The sequence below is a fragment of the Neomonachus schauinslandi genome, chromosome 13 (genome assembly GCF_002201575.2).
Source record: "Neomonachus schauinslandi chromosome 13, ASM220157v2, whole genome shotgun sequence".
NCBI lineage: Eukaryota > Metazoa > Chordata > Mammalia > Carnivora > Phocidae > Neomonachus > Neomonachus schauinslandi.
The window spans coordinates 76,742,739-76,760,023 of NC_058415.1; the positions used below are offsets into that span (position 1 = coordinate 76,742,739).

A 17,285-nucleotide genomic window follows, 5' to 3' on the forward strand; every position below is an offset into this window, starting at 1 on the left:
AAGAGAGATGAAATATCTTCATGAACATTCTCATGGGGGAAAACGGCAGCACACGCATCAGTGAGTCCAACACAGACTCTCTCCGACGGTATTAACACTAACGAAAAAGAAAAGGCCGGGAAGAGGAGCAGGAATTTCTGGGGAAGGAAGATGCTACTTAAAACTAGTCCTGGCTTATGGAGAAAGTACCACCTGTGCAGGGACCCGAGGAGGTCGTCAATCAGCCAGGTGTGTGTCGAAGAGAAGAGAATCCTGGGAGACTAGAACAGCAGGTGAAAATGCCCTGAGTGCGGAGCACGCCGGGACTCAGACCATCTCTCACTTTGGCCTTCTGGAGGGGAAGAAGGAGCAGACTGATTTAATTTCGCAACCTAACTCCGTTTTCCCCACACACTCCTATAAGCAGTCTGTACCACAGAAGTGTCCGCATTAGATTCCGCAAACACACACACAGAGACAGATGGCTGGCTGTGTGCTCTGCCCAGGGTTCCCCAGAGGAGGGAGTGTGGCCCTGGGCTTGGTGACTGCACCATCACCACCAGCCACATCACTCTTAGGCTCTGAGCTCTACCAAGGGCAGGAGGCCTCAGCAACATCCAAGAGCACAGACTGGAATAATCTCTGATGATGTTAGGCTATTGTGGAAGAATTCAAACCAAGCAAAATAAAGAAACACAAGCAGATGAAGAAAAAGGAAACACGGAATAAAAATAGTTCTTTTAGCTCAATTAATTGAAATGTTCACAAGTATGCAATGTTTGCCAGAGCACAAATGAGAGGGTGAATGTCATGTATAAAGAGTAAAGGCTGGGGGCACCTGGGTGGCTCAGTCGTTAAGCGTCTGCCTTCGGCTCAGGTCATGATCCCAGGGTCCTGGGATCGAGCCCCGCATCGGGCTCTCTGCTTGACCGGGAGCCTGCTTCTCCCTCTCCCACTCCCCCTGCTTGTGTTCCCTCTCTAGCTGTCTCTCTCTCTGTCTGTCAAATAAATAAAATCTTAAAAAAAAAAAAAAAAGAGTAAAGGCTGCAGGAGAAACCTGCCTGCCTGGGTTCCTGGCCTAGCTGTGTGACTTAGAAAAGTCTGCTTAACCTCTCTGTGCGTGAATTCCTCCATTAATAGACTGGGAATAAGAGGAGCACCTGGGTGGCACAGTCGGTTGAGCGAATGACTCTTCATTTTGGCTGGTCCTGGGATCAAGCCCTATGTCGGGCTCCACACTCAGCACAGAGGCTACTTGAGATTCTCTAGCTCCCTCTGCCCCTCCCCCTGCTTGCACTAAATAAATAAATAAAACCTTTAAAAACAAAAGGGAATAATAATAAACTTAGAGGTAAACTTATCTTGAAGGATTTATGTTAGAGTAAAATGAATTCATCTGGGTAAATGTGTAGCACCGTGCATGACTAAAAGTTAGTTAATGTTTGGGAGAACGGATATATACATTTCTATAAATTCATATACAGAACACTACACAGCAATAAAATAAAATGAATTATGAGTACCTGTAACAACATGGATGAATCTCATGGATGATATTTGAACAAGAGGAAGCTAGGCCCAAAAGAAGGCATGCCGTAGGATCCCATATATATAAAGAAGAAAAACCAACTGATGGTAAAGGTCAGAATACTGCTTGCTTTTGAGAGATGGATAACTTCTAGGAAGGTACAAGAAGGAAACTTCAGGAGTGCTGCAAGAATGCTATCATTAGGCTGCCCACTAGAACCTTCTGGGATAAGAGAGTTGTTCGTATCCTTCATTGTGCGATGCGGTTCCCTGTACAATACAAAATGCGCATGTGACTACTGAGTATTTGAAATGTGGCTTGGGTGACCAAGGGACTAGATGTTTAGTTAATTTTACTTTAATATTTTTTTATTTTTTATTTTGAGAGAGAGAGAGCAAGCGAGCACAAGTGGTCAGGGGGAGGGGCAGACGGAGAGGGAGAGAATCCCCATCACACTCCCTGCTGAGCACAGAGCTTAACCCGGGGCTCAATCCCAGGACCACAAGGTCATGACCTGAGCCAAAATCAAGAGTCAGTCCTTCAACCCACTGAGCCACCCAGATGCCCCCTGTGGTGCACAGTTCAAAATCTCAAACTGGATGGTAGTAACAATGAGTCTATGTATAGGTTAAAAAATGTATCACAGACATACTTAAGATTTGTGCAATTTATAGACTTTACTGTATATGTGTGCTAGCCTTCGAAAGTTAGCTAGGATTATTCATGTACATACATGACCTCACTTGTTCCTCACAAACTCAGTGCAATGTGGAGAACAATCCCTATTGTGTCCCTGACTGCAGGGGCTAAACTGAGGCTCAGACAGGGGGCTGTGATTCGCAAGTGGTCACACAGAGCTTATAAATAGCAGGGTAGGGTCCGGGTCCACCCAAGCCCCTTCTTACAAATGGGAAAAAAGCAATACAAAATGTCCCTGCTGAACACTTCATTAATTTGTGGAGCACCTGCTAAATGCCAGGCACTATTCTAGGTGCTTGGCATGGAGCAGAGGACAAAGCCGGAGAAGTCCCTTCTTTCATGGAGCTGACAGTAGAAATCTTTAGTTACTTCACATTCTGATCACCCTAGAGAATCCCTTACCTGAGCTGACTTGACCATGGGCCAAACTGTGTGAAATCAGACTCAACTAAGCACCTATCAGCTGTTTTCTGTCAGATAATCCCAGACTTGAATCTTGATTCTTTTCAGAGCTGACCAGCCTATTTGTTTTTCTGTGCCCTAGCTCTTTCATTTACAAAATAAGGGATGAAAGAAGACATAGCTGAAAAAATACTAACTAAAAGAAGGGCAAAAAAAAAATTATTAGTAGCAAAGACATTCATTACAGAATGGTAAAAGATCAATTCCCTACAAAAATATAGCAATCCACAACTTTATTCAATTAGTAATGCAATCCTAAAACATAAAAAACAAAAATTGCCAGAAATAAGTGAAACTTACCAGTCTAGATTTTCAATGGAAGATTTTAGCACAACTATCTCAGAAACAACAGTAACATAAATAATTAAGCAGGCAAAAACTTAGATATAGACATTTTGGTCAATAAAATTAACAGGCAGGATCTAATGGTTACACATGAAATCTTTTGTCTGATAATCAGAAAATGTACCATGTTTGTCAAATACATAGGAATCATTTATAAAAAGTAGCCATGTCCCAGAGTACAAAGCAAGTCTCAACAAATAACTAAGAATTGAATAAGTATCCAGATCATATTCTCTTTAACAAAACAAAATGAGTGTCAATAACCAAAATCTTTTAAAAATGTATGTTTAGAATTGGTGCGGGGAGGGGTGCTTGGGTGGCTCAGTGGGTTGAACATCAGATTCCTTCATTTTGGCTGGGGTCATGGTCTCGAGGTCATGGTCTCTGGGTCATGGGATCAAGTTGGGCTCTAGGCTTAGTGCAGAATCTGCTTGGGATTCTCTCTCTCTCCCCCCTTCTCTTTCTGCCTCTCCCCTCACTCACACACTCTAAATAAATAAATAAATAAATAAATAAAATCTTTAAAGAAGTGAAACAGGTGATGGGGTGATTAAGGAGCACACTTGTGATGATGAGCACAGCGTAATACATATGCAAGTATTGAATCACTATATCATACACATGAAACTAATACTACAGTGTATGTTAACTAACTGGAATTACAACAAAAACTTTAAAAATGTTTGATATAATTAGTGGTTCAAAGAAGAAACAAAGAAATTTGAAAAATATTTAAAACTAAATGCACACCATACAGAAAAGTGATGTCTACAAATAAAGCAACACCTAAAAAAAAAAAACATTAAATATTTAATGGAAATATTAGTCAGGGAGAAAGACTGAAAATTAATGAACTAGACATTTAATTCAAGAATCTTAAAAAGAATAATGGTGATAATAAAGGATGTAGAAAGAAGAAAATGATTAAGATAGAAATTAATGATGTAGAAAAGAAACAGTATAGATTACCAACAAACCATGACCTAATTTAAAAAATACTAATGAAACACACAGAATATCAACAAGATTGAGAGAAAGGTCCAAAGAAACCCATATATGGAATTAAAATAAGGATAGGATTATAAATATGGTAGAGAGTTGAGATACACACACACAGACACACATACAGCTATACAGATATCCACACAAATGTGTACATTTATTTTTTTTAAGATTTTATTTATTTACTTGAGAGAGAGAGGGAGTGGGGGAGGGAGAGGAACAGACAGACTCCCCACTGAGCAGGGAGCCTGACTCGGGGCTTGATTCCAGGACCCTGAGATCATGACCCGAGCCAAAGGCAGCCCCTAACCAACTGAGCCACCCAGGTGCCCCCAAATAGGTACATTTAACACATAATATTAAAAACACAAAACATTATGTCCATAAATGGGGCAACATAGACAAAAATCAATGACTCTAAGGGAAAGTACCCCAATTCAAAACTGACTCAAGAAGAAACAGATAACTGAAATAGCCATAAAAAAAAAATAGTTGAATCAATAGACAGAATTTACCATCTAACAAAGAGACAAACAAAAATATCAGGCCCAGACAGATTGAGGCATAAATTCTAACAAATATTAGAAGAGAGTCCTCAATTCCATGCAATAGTTACACATTCCAATAGTTATACATAATGGCATGATAGTATACAAGGGAAGCTGCTCAACCTCGTGTTTTATTACATGTAATAAAGAAATAAAAATAAAATAAAATAAACAAAATAAAAATAAAATTAATTTAATTTAAAAATTACATTACATGTAATGTTGATAATGTTGATATTTAAAGTCGTCAAAGAGGTTAGAAAATGTAAGCCTCAGGGTGCCTGGGTGGCTCAGTCGGTTGAGCGTCGGCCTTCAGCTCAGATTATGATCCCAGAGTCCAGGGATCAAGCCCTGAACTGAGCTCCCTGCTCAGCAGGGAGCCTGCTTCTCCCTCTGCCCTACTCCCTGCTCATGCTCGCTCTCTCTAATAAATAAATAAAATCTTAAAAAAAAGAAAATGTAAGACTCTTTCATTAACAGAATATATATTACTGTAATACACTACACAATCAGAAGAGAAAACATGATCATCTTACTTCATGCAATAAGAGTGTTTAATAAAATGTAATCCCCAATCATTATTTTTAAAATCCTTAACACACTAGGAATAGAGAAGAAATTTCTTTAGTGTCAAAAGCTACTGGGGCGCCTGGGTGGCTCAGTCATTAAGCGTCTGCCTTCGACTCAGGTCATGATCCCAGGGTCCTGGGATAGAGCCCTGCATCAGGCTCCCTGCTCAGCAGGGAGCCTGCTTCTCCCTCTGCCTGCCGCTCCCCCTGCTTGTGTACTCTCTCTCTCTCACACACACACAAATAAATAAAATCTTTAAAAAAAATGCCCACCTCCTAATGCTGTGAGAGCTATCATAAGTCAGTGGTTATAAGGTGCATAGTGCCTGGCTCAGTGATAGTTTCTGCTTGCTTGCTTTCACCAGAACACTGCATTCCCTTCTGGTCATCTAGTTTCTCTACTGATTCCACATGGTGTTCTGAACCTCAATGTCATATATCACATGAGTGTATTATTTAAGCATTTTTTGACACATGGTTCCAAAGATTTTCCGTTTTGGATCAGTTTCCGTGGTTTGGCGATCTGGCTGTAAGATTCTTTAGGTAGAGCTTCTCATTTATCATTTAAGAAAGCAAGAAGGAATTCTGAATCCACTCTTCTGAATCATCTGAAGGACTTTGCATATAGCATTGCCATAATTGGTGCCAAGTAAATATTTGATAAATTAGATAGAGAAAAAGTTCCCAAGTAGCACTCTTGAGCCTGGGAGAGTTTGAGAGGGAAGCACAAAGGAGCTGATCTTCCATGTACATAAAAACTGGGAGAGGGGCGCCTGGGTGGCTCAGTCATTAAGCATCTGCCTTCAGCTCAGGTCATGATCCCAAGGTCCTGGGATCGAGCCCCGCATCGGGCTCCCTGCTCAGCCAGGAACCTGCTTCTCCCTCTCCCACTCCCCCTGCTTGTGTTCCTGCTCTCGCTGTCTCTCTCTGTCAAATAAATAAATAAAATCTTTAAAAGATAAAAAAATAAAAATAAATTTAAAAAAAAAGCTACTGCAAAAACAATACATTATGACAGAGTTTTAGGATTCTTCCCTTTAAAGTCAGCAACAAAAATGACATGGTCCATCATCACTTTTATTCAGCACTGAATAATAGGCCCAGCTTATAAGGGAAATAGGACAAGAGCAAAGAAATACAAGATATGCAGATTTGCAAAATGACTATTAATTGTAAATTATATGATTTTTTTCACATGGAAATTAAAGAAAGAGGCAAAGGTAATAAAATAATGAATCATATTTTCTGGATTCATGATCAATGAAACTATTTCTTTTCACAAAGAAACAACAATCAAGAAATGCAGTAAAAATGAAAAGATACAATTTGTTCTAGTTACAGAAGTGATGATGTCCACAAAAATTACATATAACAAAAAGGTGTGATATGTGTCTAGGTCAAATTTAAAAACTATGTTCAAAGACATAGAAGGTCTACATAAAGATATATATTATTTCATGGATAGGAAGTATGAGTTTTCTGAATTTCACAGATTAATTTTGCAAATGCAATGTAATCCCAATTCCAGCAGGGCTTTTCCTAAAATAGGAGTTTATCTGAAAATTCACATAGAAGATTAAAGAGAAAAGAGGAGCCAAGACATGTTAGGAAGAACAATGAGGGGGTCCTGGCCTATCTGATATCAAGACATTACAGAACTATAATAAGTAAAAGTGTTTTGCTAGAACAGGCATATACAGACCAGAGAGCTCAGGAATTGGGCCCCCCACACAGAGAGACTTGTTATATGACAGTGGCGTTATAAATCCGTGAGTAAAAAGAGACTTTTTTTTTTTTTTAAGATTTTATTTATTTATTTGAAAGAGAGAGAGAGCACCAGCAGGGAGAGAGAGAAGGGGAGGGACAGAGGGAGAAGCAGACTCCCCGCTGAGTGGGAAGCCCAATGCGGGACTTGATCCCAGGACTCTGGGATCGCGACCTGAGCCGAGGGCAGACGCTTAACCGATGGAGCCACCCAGGCATCCCTAAAGACAGACTCTTTAGAGAGTGGACAGAACAACTAGCTATCCACATGAAAAAAATAAAGTAAATTAGATGGTAAATCATCACATATACAAACAAGTCTATGGCTAAAGACCTAAATGTAACAAGCCAAACCTTAAGAATATAAAATAAAATACAGGAGCATCTTTAAGACATTAGGATAGTGAGAGATTTCTTCCTGAAGTCACAAGAAGTACAAATGAGAAATGAAAATAAAAGTAATAATAATTTTGCAGCATTAAAATGAAAAATCTTCAAAATGAGGGCGCCTGGGTGGCTCAGTTGGTTAAGCGACTGCCTTCGGCTCAGGTCATGGTCCTGGAGTCCCGGGATCGAGTCCCGCATCGGGCTCCCTGCTCGGCAGGGAGTCTGCTTCTCCCTCTGACCCTCCTCCCTCTCATGCTCTCTGTCTCTCATTCTCTCTCTCTCAAATAAATAATTTAAAAAATCTTTAAAAAAAAAAAATCTTCAAAATGAGAAAGTAATTCTCTCAACAAAATGAAAGCATAAGTCACAGATTAGAAGAAGATATTTTCAAAATGACCAAGGGCAACTTATTTTTTATATGATTATTATCAACATTTAGAAAGAACTTCTTTCAATTAATAAGAAAAAGGGAAAAAATAGGAAAATGTGCAATGGATAGAATCAGGAAGTTGGGAGAACAAAACTTAATAAAAGAGGTTTAACCTCATTAGTAATCTCTGACATGCAAATTAAATTAGCTTTGAAGTTATAATTTTATATCCTACAGATGGGCAAAGTGTAAATCATCTGGTAATAAGTTACTGAGAATTTGGGAAAGTGGTAGTGTTTATACTTTGCTGGTGTGTGATAAGATATATAATTGAAAAGCATGAAGGCCTAGAAATGATCATGGTAACTAAACATAAAGTAGAAGTATAAACACTCAAACGGGAGGGAATTACCAACTTTAGGGCAGTGAGGAATGGAATCAGTGAAGGAGATGGTTTAGCTGTGTAATTTCAAATTGTATTTATAAAATAATATCTGAGGGGTGCCGGGTGGCACAGTCAGTTAAGCATCCAACTCTTGATTTCGGCTCAGGTCATGATCTCAAGGGTTGTGAGACTGAGCCCTGCGTCGGGGTAGGCGCCCAGCAGGGAATTTGCTTGAGATTCTCTCTCTCCTTCTGCCTCCGCCCCTCCCCACCCTCACTAAAATAAATAAATAAATAAATCTTTAAAAACATATCTGATGTATACCACAAAACACAGATATTGTTGTAATTTGGTGGCAAGAATACTCATATTAATATATTAATTTACTTTATTGTATGGTTAAAGTAGCTCATAATTTAAAACACAAAGACATTTTAGGAGGACTTTTAAAAGGATGCAATTCAAGAGAAGGAACAAGAGATGTAAGGAAATGAGGATGAAGCCAGGGGAAGAAGTGGCAGTCGGATAAGCACATAAAATCCGGGACACTTCCTAGAGCTTGAGCTTCACAACAGACCCTCAGCATCACAGCGGACAGCAAGCACAAAGACGAGAAACCGGCTATCAGATTCAGATGCCCATAAAATTAAAATAACCATCTGGCCAGAGAACACAGCCATCTTGGTTCCGATTCCTGAGTCAATGTTGGTATTTTGTGCCCTGTGTGAGGTATAAAACAATATCCTCTACTAGCCCCTGTCAGGAATTGGAGGGGACTGCAGCAAGGTTAATGACACACAGTAACCATGTAGCCCAAGGAACTGTTCTAAACAGCTTATGTTTTATAACTTATTTAATGCCTACAACTTGCTTTATTTTATTATCACCATTTCATATTATATAAGGAAATTGAAGGGAAAGGAGGTAAATAGCTTACCTCAATCCTACAGCTAGAAAACCTGGCGCAGAACTCATTCTGGCTTTCCACTTTCCTGTATTAACATCATTACAGCAAAGCCAGATCCATAAAAGTAGTTTCGTGATCTCAGAGTAAAGTGATCCGGGTTTGCAGCTGACTGAATGTCTGACTTTTCCAGCAATGACGTTTTTGGAACAGCTAAACCAGGACTCACGACTCTCCCTTATGCCTGGGAACTTTCTGACTGAGTGACCAAGCTGTGGATCTTCTTGCCAAGAAACTGGAGATACCCCGATTTTGCAAATAATCTTAGGGGAAACCTCAAAACATGAGCCCGACATTAAAAGCTTCCCACTCAAGAAAGGAGTAAACAGATCACATGTTCTCAGTCACTGAACCATGGATATAAATGCTCACCACTGGGTAGCTTCATTTGGAAGGACTTGAATATAATTAACGCAGAGCACACAGGAAGTACTAGTTGTGTTTACGGTACTGATTATTGTTATTGCTATATGCAGAACCTCCTATGTTCTCCCAGCTGCCATGCTGTCCCCTACAATCTCTATACTCCCCTTAGCAACATAAATTTGAACTTAATGCCCCTTTGCTCCACACCCTGGCTGCAAAACAGACCTAGAACAAAATCCCAGCACTGCACCATCCACCACTGAGACCTGATGTGATCTGGCCCCATGTTGGGTTCCAATAGGTTCTCATTGCCTATAGTTCTCCCTTTTCCTGCTCTGCTCACCCTACAGTGTCCCTTGTTGGAATCCATCTCAACTTGTTGGGAGTTGTGCTTTCTGACTGGTGATCTCCTCTGCAATAGCAGGGCCCCCATCTCTTCTCACTGTTTCCTGCCCCCTCCCCCGCATGCACTTATCACTGCCCTGCATGAAGGTTCCTATGAACGAGATCCTGTGATTAGTATCTGCCCTTCCCTCCACTGCCCCATGAGAGAGTAAGCTCCATGAGGACAAGGACTTGTCTACTTTGATCACTGCTTTGTCCCCCCCGCCCCCATCTGAAATGTGGCTGGCCCACCATAGGTGCTCTCAGTGAGCGTCAGTAAACAGAAGGAGAGGAGGAAGGGAGATAAGTTAGTTGGGTTTTATGCTTAGGATTCCTGGACACTGTTTTGGACACATCCTCGTGCCCAACCTTGGTAGAATCATGGTGTCGACTGGCTTCACCACCCCCCCAGCACGAAGACGTGTGTTCAATACCAAGACACATCATAAGCGAAAAGTGCCAGCAATTTCCCCAATGCCCCTCACTAACTGCTCGGGGGCAGGCAGAAAAGCGACAACACTTATGACCCGGACGGCGTGGAATCAAAAAGGGCAAGGGTCTCAGGTCCCTGCCGGCAGGATATGAGCAGGATCCTCGGGGCCTGCCCAGCCCGGCACCAGGGCTAACTAATAGACATACACTGCTGCAGCCGCGGTGCTCCTGGGCCCGCCACCCACAGACAGGCCTGGCTCTGTGGGGGGCTGACGACTGAGCTGCCTCCAGTCCCTGTCAAAGCCCTGTATTCCCTTTTTTCTACTCCTTCCTTTCCTCTCTTGTAAACATGGTAGACAAGATGGATACCGTTAGCTCATCTCTTCTATTTATTCAACCACTATGTTCCACTATGCGCCAGGAAATATCCTAAGTGCTGGGGACAGAGTGTGTATGAACAGATCTTGAATTCCAGCTCCCTTGGAGAGAGCTGTTATATATGTATACATGTATGCATGTATGTATTATATGTGTGTAAACAATAATATATATATAAAATACCAGATGTTTTCTATATGTAATCACCTGGAGTGAGCCAGCATTATAACGATTTCTGGCTCCCACATGAGGAACAGTCTCCAAGAGGTAAAATGGACTACACAGTACAGAACATGTCATCCTAATAGAAACACCATTGTTTGCAATGATAGGGAAAGACCAGAGATGTTCTCCTTGCCCCTAAAAGGAGGTGTCTTATCTTCCTCTTCTCAGTCATCTCCCCTTCTTGCACCTCTCCCCGGCCCTCTCTCCCTGCTTGCATGTTCCCTCAATAAATCAAGGTGCAACACGAGGACATCGGGGGGGGCCCCCCACCTGCCTGCTGTGTTCCAGGCTTACTAGGCAGGGCAGTGGTGGGGCTCTTCTGCCCTCCTGTGTCTAACACCCCCAGCCCTGGGCTTCCCTTCCTGCCTCACTGCAGATCTGTCATTCCTAGATCTGTTTAGGGACTCCTCTCACTGCCTCCTCCCTTCATTTTGTCATCCCCATCCTGCAGAAAAGTCCTTCCTCTTTACCCTTCCTCCTAAGGACACAGGATTGTGGGACACAGGACGGGATGTTCCCTCTGGTCTCATTTAACAAAGAGGGGAACTGAGGTTCAGAGGAGGGCATCTGAGTCAAATCAAATAGCACAGCTAGAGAAGAGCTTTGGATAAAGCACAGGGAGGTTGGCTCCCAGGCAAGCACTGTGGCATCTCCTGGAGCATGCTAACGCCTCATCTGTCATTTGGGTCACAGTGGCGGTCTTCCATTGATCTCCCTGCCCTTATTCTAATCTATGCTGATGCTACCACCTTAGTAATCTTTCTGGGAAGAAAAATATCTGGGCACGGTATACCCTACGTAAAAGTTTTCAGTGGCTGCCCATACCTTCCAGATAAAGTCCAAGTCCCCAGGATCTGGTCCCTGTCTTCCTTCCTAGTCTGCTGTTCCTGGGCATGACTCCTTGCTCCACTCACTCTAGACAGCTTGCAGTTCCCAGAATACGCCATTCTTCATTCTTTCTTGCCAACCTCAGGACCTATGCACGTCCCCCCCCCCCCCGCCCCTTGGGTTAATCTTCTCATCTTCAGGATTCAGCTCACATGTCACCTGCTGAAGGAAGCCTCCCCCATCATCCTCAGCACATTTAAATGCTATTTCCCGTGTGTTCCTAGAATACATGTTAATATTCACATTCCGGCACCTTCCTGGCAATAATTTATGGACGGCTCACTATGCATGGAGCACTGTTCTAAACAATTTCCTTGGAATATCTCATTTAATCTTGACAGCAATTTTCAATCTGGGTACGCTCATATGCCTGTTTCAGGGATGGGGAAACTGAGGCCCAGAGAGCTTAGATAACTTGCCCCAGGTCACAGAGCTGTAAAGGTCAGAGCTAAGATTGCACACTGGCCGCACTCTCAAATACGTCAAACTGCTGTGATTACCTGCTTATCCAAATCTCTCTCACACACCATGACACCATGAACTTGTCAAAATGTTAATCCCCCCACCCCTGAACCCTAGCACTTGGCACTGTGACTTGAATCTCTGCACAGACTGTCAACTTTGTAGATGGCCCCTGAATAAATGGACATTTCTCTCTTGCTTTTCTGTTTTTCAAAGCATGCTAGACAGTAGGAGAGTGCGGTGGCCACAAAACACAGACTCTGGAGCCCCACCGACACAGAGACACCGGCCCTAATCCTAGCTCTATTCCATCTTACAGCTTGAAACAGTTAACCTCTCTGACTCCCATTTTTCCTGGTCTGTAAAACGGGGCTCGTGATGATAACACCTAGGATAATCATTAGGATTAAATAAAGAAATGCATAAAAAGTACAGAGCTTAGTGCCTGGAACTGAGCAGTCAGCAGGTACTCAATAGGTATTGGCTACGACTGCCATTGTCATTCACTGGGCTCCTCCTCTTTCTAGTTCTCTCTCTCCCTCCCTTGTCTCTCCTTAATCAAGATGCATGCCCTCTCAGCAAGACTAGTTTGGGGTCTGTGCAGACTGAGAGGGGAGCATGGCGGCACTGGCCCGCTACGCCCAGCGCCCTCCTTCTGCGCTCCACATTGCCACCTTGCAGCTGTGAAATAGAGTCCCTGCTCGAATGGGCCCCAGAGCTGGCAAGGGGCTGCCAATTTCACAGTTCACAAGGCTGCTGTTCCCCCCTGATTAATGCGGTGCCAGGAGCCATGGGCAGGGCCATGACACCAGTCACATGGGACTCCCCACCCGTCCCCGCCTCTGCTTCCTGAGGAGTGGAGAACAGGCCAGCCTCATGCATATTTATGCAGGGAGGGAAATGATTTTGTACTGCACGCCTTCCAAAAAAATAAATAAGATTTCACCCAAGTCTCGTGCATTTCCCTCAGTGAACTCAGCATGCTTCACCGAAGAAAACCACACACACACACAGAACTATGAAAAACCGAAAACACTTTATACCACTGATCTGAGCAGAGCATCTGATGTGCCAGGAATGACCCAGGGGACATATGAGATATTAAACCCTGGAGCATGGATAGGGTTATTTTGAAATTAATCCAGTTCTACCCCCATCACCCTAGGGGAATTAAAATGGAAAATGTCCAAAATCAGTGGGGCATATGAAGCCTGCCCCGCCGCCTCTGAAGTCACTGCTGTCCATCGTACCAACCCTCAGGTCAGATACAGATGTTCTCTGTTCCTTATAAGAGCGAACCAGAATCAGCTTCCATGACATTCTCCCCAGCGGAGGTGGAAGGGAAGCTTTCATCTCAGGCAGACCCCAACCCCTCCATCCCAGATCCGTAACCTCTAGAAAGCCACTTCAGCTTGCTGTGCCTCAGTTTCCCCATCTCTGTGCAATAGAACTCTCTGGCCCAGTCCCCTCACTGGGCTCTAGTCACACTGGCCTCTGGGTCACCAAATGGACCAAGCTTTTCCTTTGCAAAAGTCACTTCCTCTGCTCTTCAGCTCTTCATTTGGCTAAACACTATGCATCCCTCTGACTTTGGCTTAAATCCTCCCCCCTCAGAAAGACCTTGTGGAACAGCCAAACCGAGGCCAAGCTCCCCTGTCCTCTCCCAGAGCTCTTAGTGCATTCCCTTCCAGGCAGCTCTGTATTAAATTTGGAATTGTGCGATTAGTTGGAACAGGTCTCAAGTCTGTCTTCTGCAGGTGGGTGACGTGTCCAAGGGCAGGGCTTGTCCAGCCTCCACTCTGTCCCAATGAGGACCTAGTCATGAATGAATGAGGGAATTGCGGGTGGCTATGGAAATTAAAGTAGCACACAAAGTGCCTGATCTGTTTGCAGAGGACGCTCAACGCACTAGAATAACTAACATTTGTTGAGCATTTTCTTTGCAAAAATACTTATTTTATGCCATGTATAAAATACATGACATGTATTTCATGTTCAACTGAACATGTTCAACTCATTTGGTCTGACAACATGGGGATGCACAGTCTGATTTTCCCCATTTTACAGATGAAGACAGTGAGAGACTGGGACATTTACTCATTTGTCCAAGGGTATGCATGGCTAGTATCAGGAAATATCAGGGGTAAACTGGGACAGCTTAGCTCCAGAGCCCACATGCCTGACCGCCTACAGAGAAATCTAATTTCCACTCCTTCATCTTCCCTCTTGGATCTTTCTCAGTCTGAAACACCCCAGTTGAAGGCTCTCTCTCTCTCTCATGAAGTCTTTCCTGATTTTCCATCCCTACTCTCTCACTTTTGGAAACCCACTCCCCCTTTCCCCAAACCCATGCGCAGACAATTGGAATTACAAAATGTGGCCCTTGAGGTCAGAATATTCTCTACCACCCTCTGTCCCTTTGATAGGAGGGGGCAAACCTTATTTTCTTACAATGTGAGGAAAGATTCCTGTTCTTACAGGGAATATTTCTTAGAGTACAGAGATTGCTTTCTCCTCCAGGGCCCTACAGGCTAACACTCAGGCTCCAGAACGAAACCAATCTAACATCCAGGAGCACCCTCCCCTCTTAGAATACCAAGGTCACCTTTCTTCTGAGATTCCCACAACTTAAGAGCTGGATAAGGGAGTGGAGATCTCACAGGGCACCTGACCATGCAGAGTTCAGCGGAGGCCCAGGGAGGATGAGGACTTGACTTGGGCCCCATGGCATGCTGAAGGCAGAGCCCAGGCTCCCTCATCCCCCTTCAGTGCCCTCCACTCTGTCCCCCCCCACCACCACCCACTTTCTCTTCCCCGAGGGAGAAGCATAGGTACAACAAGCAGTCATTGCCAAGGACACAGCTGGATGGGACAAAGCTGTGCTGAGCCAAAGCTGGCTGCCTGTCTGCCCACTGGGTGAGGCTGCTCTCCCAGGGTGATGAACAGCGTCAATCAGGCGGCACTTAACATAATTATAATGAAGTGGTTGCATCTGGTCTCCCAAGGCTTCGTTCACCAGGGAAATGATGAGGAAGTGATGTCTCTCTCTGCCAACCTCCCTGGGACACTTACAGAACAGTCCTGGAGCCAGGAAGCTATACAAAGAGGCTTGAGACTGACCTCTGCCACCTTTTAGCCCAGTTAGAATGCTAGTTACTGGCGTCCTTTTTCCCTTCGGCAGCATTTCTGTACAAGGAGATCAGAATTTGCATTAGAGAAAGTCTTCCTCTCTTCCTCTTAAAGAGTTCCTGGTTTTTCTAAGAGCTTCTTCCCCCTACGCACACACCATTAGTCATGCCATCTGGGCATATGGCACTAAGTACCGGCTCAACCTCCATTGGCCCCGTGCCCTATGTCAATCCCCAGCCCCAGAATTCTGGTGAAAGGGGCAGAAACTGAACGACGTAGGAGTTTGGACCTGAAAGGGTCCAAGCTGCTCACTAGGCAGATGGGAAGACTGAGGCTCAGGAAGGAAATGTGACTTTCCCAAGACCATTAATACTTATGGTGGATGGCCTCTGCACCAGGTTATTCCAATATTATTGCATTTCATTCTCAAAACAACTCTAGAAGTCCAACATTATTATTCAATCTGCTTCACAGATCAGGAATCTGAGACTTAAAGAAGTGAGTTAGCCTGTCCAAGATCGAGGTGTTAGGTGGGGACAGGATTCATACCCATGAATGCCCCATTCCAAACCCATCGTCCTACTGCTGGCTGGCTACTTCCCAGAAAGCCCTCCCATTATTTTTGCTTTGATTTATGGACTAGTGTGTCCCTAAACATTTGGTAAGTCCAAAGTTGGTTAAGCCCCACCCTCTTTCACATGTATTGGTGGGGTGCTAGCTATTAAAGGGGATCCCGTAGAGAATGCTTTTGTAAAATAAAGAACCATTTAGGAAAATAATCTGTCATTCCCTGATTTATCTCTTTGCTAAGCTGAGCTATTCACAAACCAGTCTCTTTTGAAACAGGACACACCAGTCCTGCTCTGAACAGATGGACTCCTTACTGTTCTAGACAGGATATGACGCTTTGAGGGCCTGCCATCCCCACAGATGCCCGCCTTAGTGAAAGGCAGCTGCAGGTGCTTCGGTGTCCGGAGGGTGCCCTGCTGGGTACGCTGAGATTCCACCACCCTGGCAGAGCTGATGGGACTGAGCTCCATGTCTGAGCAGAGACAAACAGCCCCAGATTAGCCTCAGGATGGGGGTGTGGCCTGTGTGAGGACTTGTCTCTTATGACAATTAAATTCTGGGGATGAGAAATTCTCTCATAGAGTGTTTGAACAGGAGAGACAAGAGGATAGAGTCAAATAAGTATATCTCATGAGGAACGGAGCGGAGTCAGGAACAGGTGCTGTGAGGCAGCAGAAGCCATGGCCATACGCAGCTTAGAAAGGTCCAGAGATGCATACGTGGAGTCATGAAGTCAGCAGAACTCCTTGAGGCAGAAACAGTGTGCTAATTCTTATTATATCCTAACAGTGGCTCCTTCTCCACCAATCCTGAGACTGTTTTCTCATCATCCCTGGTCCCTGGGTTCTCCAAATGTGAAGGCAGCAGAGCATTGGGCAAAGCAAGCATTCAAAGGTCACACAGACCTGGGTACCAATCCCGGCTTTAATGCAAAGCAGGGACATGATTCTGGGCAAGTTATGTGAGCTCTCCCTACTCTGGTTGCCTCATTTGAAAAAACAAAGGGGGGGGCATTGGGGCACCTGGGTGGCTCAGTGGGTTAACCGTCTGCCTTCAGCTCAGGTCATGGTCCCAGGGTCCTGGGATCGAGCCCCACATCGGGCTCTCTGCTCGGCGGGAAGCCGGCTTCTCCTTTTCCTGATCCCCCTGCTGTGCTCTCTCCATCTCCCTCTCTCTCTCTCTCTTTCTCAAATAAATAAATAAAATCTTAAAAAAAAAGAAAAATAAAAAGAAAGGGCAATTAGAGGTAGTGACCACACCAGCATTTTTTTTTGGAGGATTAAATGTGTCAATATTTATTGAGTGCTGATCACGGAGTTTGGCCTATACAGGCTAGCTAATATTACTCCTGTTGCAACTAAAAATAAACCCTCATCAGCTAACCCAAACAGTCTGTTCTTTGAAACCTGAACGAACTGAACAAAAGCACACAGTGTCAGTCATCCACTG

The 17,285-nt window shown here is 43.8% G+C and overlaps 1 protein-coding gene across 3 annotated transcripts in view; it reads right to left on the minus strand.

The window, feature by feature from the left end:
- ASTN2 (astrotactin 2) overlaps positions 1 to 17,285 on the minus strand; it is an 865,697-nt gene that overhangs the window by 634,826 nt on the left and 213,586 nt on the right. The gene's annotated exons all lie outside the window — the stretch shown is intronic.